Source organism: Symphalangus syndactylus, chromosome 14 (assembly GCF_028878055.3).
Source record: "Symphalangus syndactylus isolate Jambi chromosome 14, NHGRI_mSymSyn1-v2.1_pri, whole genome shotgun sequence".
Classification (NCBI taxonomy): Eukaryota; Metazoa; Chordata; class Mammalia; order Primates; family Hylobatidae; genus Symphalangus; species Symphalangus syndactylus.
This window is the reverse complement of record NC_072436.2, coordinates 70,079,638-70,086,181: the sequence shown is the minus strand read 5'-3', so window position 1 is coordinate 70,086,181 and position 6,544 is coordinate 70,079,638.

Here is a 6,544-nt window from a genome sequence, read left to right as displayed (position 1 = left end):
TTGTAGACAGATTTTTTCTTTTGGGTAAATATCTAGAAATGGGATTGTTGGATCACAGGGTAGATGTATGTTTATGCATTTATTTCTAATAAAAAATGAACTTCAGAGACAAAGCAGGGGCTACAGATCATCAATGAAGCAGTCATCAATGAAGCACTTATATGCCAGCAACATGAAACTGTTTCTGAATTCCTGGAGCAGTTTTTTTTTTGGAATGCCTCACTGTCCCACCCATAACAGTACTGTCGTGTGCATTCATTTATCGAATACATTAGCTAGGGGTGCAGGTCCAGAGGGGAGCATCTGTGGAGAAGGGAAACGCACACTCCGTGGAGAAGGGGAAGGGGCGGTGTTGGAAGAGGTGTGCTGGAGGAGGTGGCCCAGGCTGGCAAGGAGGGAGTGAGCCATCGGGTTCCTCAGGAAAGTTTTCTTAGAGGAGATAAGGCTTGAATTGAGGCTTTGAATTGAATTGAAATGAGTGGGTGTTTGCTTGGCATATGGGGCTGAAGAGAAAGCCATGTCAGGCATGGGGGTGCAAGGTGGGGGTGGGGGTGGAACAAAGGAATGGGGCCGTCATTGGAATTTAACCATTTTCTGCCATTGGGCGCTAGATGGCAGGAGAACTCTAGTTTGAAGGCAGTGAGGAGTTTGACTCAACCCAAGCTTCTTTGAAGAAAGCTGTGTTCTGACTTGGCGCCGTGGCTCACGCCTGTAATCCCAGCACTTTGGGGAGCTGAGGCAGGTGGATCACCTGAGGTCAGGAGTTCGAGACCAGCCTGGCCAACATGGTGAAACCCCGTCTCTACTAATAACACAAAAGTTAGCCAGGCGTGGTGGCAGGCACTTGTAGTGCTGGCTACTTTGGGAGGCTGCGACAAGAAAATCGCTTGAATCCGGGAGGTAGAGGTTGCAGTGAACTGAGATCACGTCACTGCACTCCAGCCTGGGCAACAAAGTGAGACTCTGTCTCAAAAAAAAAAAAAAAAAAAAGCAAGCAAGCAAGCAAGCAAGCAAGCAAGCAAACAAGCTGCGTTCTTCCAGCGCCAGGCCCTCTCTAGTGAGTACGAGTGTGAGTATCTCCTCATAAATCACAGTTCAGGGTCTTGAGACAGCCTATTCACTTCAAGCTTGAGTACAGGTGGCTCCCAGCAGCAGCTGGAATCAGGGTGACACCAACTATTAAATAATGTGCCAGACAGTGTTTTAAGTGCCTTCCATGGGATGATCTCATTTAATTTCCATGACAAAGCACCCTATGAGGTGGGTACTTTACTCTCCTCTTTTCTCTCACTCAGGGCAGAAAACTGAGGCCTAGGGAGATGAAACTACTTGCCAGAGATTGCACATTTATAAACTGGTGGAGCTAGAATTCCAGTCCTGATGGGCTAACTCCAGACTAGAAAAAGTAGGACATCTCTATTGTGACTGACTTAATGTTTATACTTAAGTCCCATATTCCACAGAAAGATCTTTCTTTCTTCTTTACAGCACAATCTGAAACTACTCACTTTTCCTTCTTATTCCTAAAATGCCAGACAGAACCTCTCCAACAGCTCCTACTTGTAGGAGCCAAGTTAATCACGCTAAAATGAGTTTAAAAGTCCTTGAGTAATGCAGCCTTATTAGTTTGTATACACAAATTGAATGGTACTTTTAGTACTTATGAAAAATGATTCTTGGCTGGGGCGGTGGCTCACATCTGTAATTCCAGCACATTGGGAGGCCAAGGCAGGCAGATCGCTTGAGGCTGGGAGCTTGCGACCAGCCTGGCCAACGTGGTGAAACCCCCATCTCTACTAAAAATATAAAAACATTAGCTGGGCATAGCGGCACACACCTGCAATCACAGCTACTCAGGCTGAGGTGGAAGAATCACTTGAACTCAGGAGGTGGAGGTTGCAGTGAGCTGAGATGGTACCACTGCACTCCAGCATGGGTGACAGAGCGAGACTCTGCCTCAAACAACAACAACGACGACAAAAAAAAAGGAAAAAAAAAAAAAAAAGAAAAATGATTGCTGACTTCCAGTTAGTTGGCTGTGGAAATCCCATGTGAGTCATGGTGGAAGCAGAGTTTAATCTCATGTTAGGAAGCTCAGATACCTGTCTGTGCTATTACCCTGGTGCTTTGATGGTGGGAAATGAGGTTTCAGGATTATCTGGCTCAAGCCTGGGCTGACTCACTGGAAACAAGTCACAGCTCTTTCAGGATCCTGGGTAGTCAGTTCTGTCATCTTGATTCCTTTCCCACCTCTCCTGCATGCCATCCTGTGAATGCAGGCCCTGCAGTGGTAGAAGCACTCCCAGCCTCTCTGCCAGAGACAAACGGTGGCACAAGAGGGACTAAGACTCTTTCTTATTTGCTCATGTTCAGGATGTGGGTGAGATAAATGGGGGCCAGGAGGCCCGGGATGAGGGGAGGAAGTGAATTTTGCTAGATGCTGCTACCTTTTCTAACCCTCAGGTTAGCTATGGGTGATAGCCAGAAACCCAGCTATGGCCAACCTTGGTTAAAGACTTCCAGATGAACCTTTATCAATCAAACTGATAATTCAGAAAGCAATTCTCATGTTATCACTTTTTTTTAAATTAATGCCAACAAGAATGAGCTTGAAGTGTTATCACTCTCTAGTCATGATACTCCTTGCTTGATTATGATGCCTTGCTGGGGAAAAGAAAACTCACAAGCAAAGAACACTGTCTTCTGCAGAATGAAGAATTCAGTCAACTTTTTGGAAGTCACAAGTACTTTTTAAAAATATATTCAATTGCTGGCTGGGCATGATGGCTCACGCCTGTATTCCCAGCACTTTGGGAGGCCAAGGCGGGTGGATCACTTGAGGCCAGGAGTTCGAGACCAGCCTGGCCAACACGGCGAAACCCCGCCTCTACTAAAAATACAAAAATTAGCTGGGCGTCGTGGCGAATGCCTGTAATACCAGGTACTCGGGAGGCTAAGACATGAGAATCACTTGAACCCGAGAGGCAGAGATTGCAGTGAACCGAGATCACTCCATTGCACTCCAGCCTGTGCGACAGAGACCGTGTCTCAGGTTCAAAAAAATATATATACACACACACACACACACAATTGCTTCAGAGCTCTCTGCCAAAAAAATACATAAATATTCAAAACTTTGGTTGAAAATTATTTTATATATGTATATTATTAAATATAAAATAAAGCAAATGTTTTATGATTATAAATATCCAATTATGTAAATATCTCTTGAATCTATTCACATCTCTCTAGCTTACTGTTATCACCCTAAAGCCACTATTATTATTATTATTGCCTGGCCTACTACAGTTGATCCTGTTTAAATCTTCCTATTGTGGCTAGGTGGTGGCTCACACCTATAATCCCAGAACTCTGGGAGGCCGAGGCAGACGGATCACTTGAAGCCAGGATTTTGAGACTGGCCTGACCAACACGGTGTAACCCCGTCTCTACTAAAAATACAAAAATTAGCCAGGCATGGTGGCACGGGACTGTAATCCCAACTACTCAGGAGGCTGAGGCAGGAGAATCGCTTAAACCTCGGAGGCAGAGGTTTCAGCGAGCTGAGATTGCTCCACTGCACTCCAGCCTGGGTGACAGAGCAAAATTCCATCTCAAAAAAAAAAAAAAAAAATCTTCCTATGGAGTGGTCATTTACTTGTTGGCTTGTTGAAAAAATATATATATACACACATACATATATATATATATATATATACACATACATACATATATATACACACACACACACATATATATATATTTATTTATTAATTTTTTTGAGGTAGAGTCTCGCTCTGTTGCCCAGTCTGGAGTGCAGTGGCGCGATCTTGGCTCACTGCAACCTCCACCTCCCGGGTTCAAGCAATTCTCTGCCCCAGCCTCCCGAGTAGCTGGGATCACAGGTGCGCACCACCTGCCTGGCTAATTTTTGTATTTTTAGTAAAGACTGGGTTTCACCATCTTGGCCAGGCTGGTCTTGATCTCTTGACCTTGTGATCCACCCGCCTCAGCCTCCCAAAGTGCTGGGATTACAGGCCTGCACCACCGAGCCCGGCCTGTCGAATATATTTATATAGTCTTGTAATGACTCTTTGTCAGTTATATGTGTTACAATATTTTCTCCTACTTCGTGGACTTTTCAGTTTTTAAACGGTATTAATGAAAGAAGTCCTTAATTTAAATATAATCCTTTTATATTTTTTCCCTTTATGGTTAATTCTTTTTATTTTTTATTTTTTTTCTTTTTCCTTTTCTTTTTTCTGTTTTTTATTAATTTTTTGCACACAAAACAATAAACATTTTCTAAAAATACATACAAACAAAAAGATGCGTATCAAACATATTAGGAAGGTTGCACATGGGAAGTTGGGGAATAGAAATGGGGGGTGGGAATTAAAATAAATGAGAGAGGGACTTTATATGGATCAGTGATAATAACTCAATCCTCTATTTGACAAAGAAGAAGGAGAAGGAAGAGGAAGAAAAAGAAAGTGGGATAAAGGATCAGAAAGGGAGGAAAATAGAAAAAATTAGAGTATGACTCCAGGGGAGACCTGTTTTGTTGTCACTGAGTTGGTTGGTTGGTTTGTCTGTTGTATTTTTCATATGTTTCGCCATGTTGGCCAGACTGGTCTCAAACTCCTAGCCTGAAGTGATCAACCCACCTCGGCCCCCCAGAGTGCCGGGACTACAGGCGTGAGCCACCACGTCCAGCCCCCACATTGCTTCTGGCCTCCGTGGTAGACCTCCCAGACGGGGCGGCCGGGCAGAGGCACTCCCCACATCCCAGACGGGGTGGCCGGGCAGAGGCGCTCCTCACTTCCCAGACGGGGCGGCCAGGCAGAGACGCTCCTCACTTCTTCCCGGATGGGGCGGCCGGGCAGAGGTGCTCCTCACTTCTTCCCAGACGGGGCGGCCAGGCAGAGGTGCTCCTCATTTCTTCCCAGACGGGGCGGCCGGGCAGAGGCGCTCCTCACTTCCCAGACGGGGCGACTGGGTAGACGCGTTGCTTATTTCTTCCCAGATGGGGCGGCCGGGCAGAGATGCTCCTCACTTCTTCCCAGATGGGGTGGCTGGGCAGAGGCGCTCCTCACTTCCCAGATGATGGGTGGCTGGGCAGAGGCGCTCCTCACTTCCCAGACGGGGCGGCCGGGCAGAGGCGCTCCTCACTTCCCAGACGATGGGTGGCCGGGCAGAGGCGCTCCTCGCCTCCCAGACGATGGGTGGCCGGGCAGAGGCGCTCCTCGCCTCCCAGACGATGGGTGGCCGGGCAGAGGCGCTCCTCGCCTCCCAGACGATGGGTGGCCGGGCAGAGGCGCTCCTCACTTCCCAGACGATGGGTGGCCGGGCAGAGGCGCTCCTCACTTCCCAGACGGGGCGGCCGGGCAGAGGCGCTCCTCACTTCTTCCCAGACGGGGCGGCCGGGCAGAGGCGCTCCTCACTTCTTCCCAGACGGGGCGGCCGGGCAGAGGCGCTCCTCACTTCTTCCCAGACGGGGCGGCCGGGCAGAGGCGCTCCTCACTTCTTCCCAGACGGGGCGGCCGGGCAGAGGCGCTCCTCACTTCTTCCCAGACGGGGCGGCCGGGCAGAGGCGCTCCTCACTTCTTCCCAGACGGGGCGGCCGGGCAGAGGCGCTCCTCACTTCTTCCCAGACGGGGCGGCCGGGCAGAGGCGCTCCTCACTTCTTCCCAGACGGGGCGGCCGGGCAGAGGCGCTCCTCACTTCTTCCCAGACGGGGCGGCCGGGCAGAGGCGCTCCTCGCTTCCCAGACGATGGGTGGCCGGGCAGAGGCGCTCCTCGCCTCCCAGACGATGGGTGGCCGGGCAGAGGCGCTCCTCGCCTCCCAGACGATGGGTGGCCGGGCAGAGGTGCTCCTCACTTCCCAGATGATGGGTGGCCGGGCAGAGGCGCTCCTCACTTCTTCCCAGACGGGGCGGCCGGGCAGAGGCGCTCCTCACTTCTTCCCAGACGGGGCGGCCGGGCAGAGGCGCTCCTCACTTCTTCCCAGACGGGGCGGCCGGGCAGAGGCGCTCCTCACTTCCCAGACGGGGCGGCCGGGCAGAGGCGCTCCTCGCCTCCCAGACGATGGGTGGCCGGGCAGAGGCGCTCCTCGCCTCCCAGACGATGGGTGGCCGGGCAGAGGCGCTCCTCACTTCCCAGATGGGGAGGCCGGGCAGAGGGGCGGCCGAGCACAGACGCTCCCCAGCTCCCAGACGGGGCGGCTGCCGGGCAGGGGCTGCGATCCCGGCACCCTGGTAGGCCAAGGCAGGCGGCTGGGAGGCGGAGGCTGCCGCGAGCCAAGACCACGCCACCGCACTCCAGCCCGGGCAACACCGAGCAGCGAGTGAGCGAGACTCCGTCTGCAGTCCCAGCACCTCGGGAGGCCGAGGCGGGCAGAGCACTCAGGGTCAGGAGCTGGAGACCAGCCTGGCCAACATGGCGAAACGGCGCCTGCAGCCAAAGGAGAAAAAGCCGGCGGCGCGCGCCGGCAGTCACAGGCAGTCCGCGGTGCGAGGCAGCAGCGAGCCGAGTAGATTGCAGC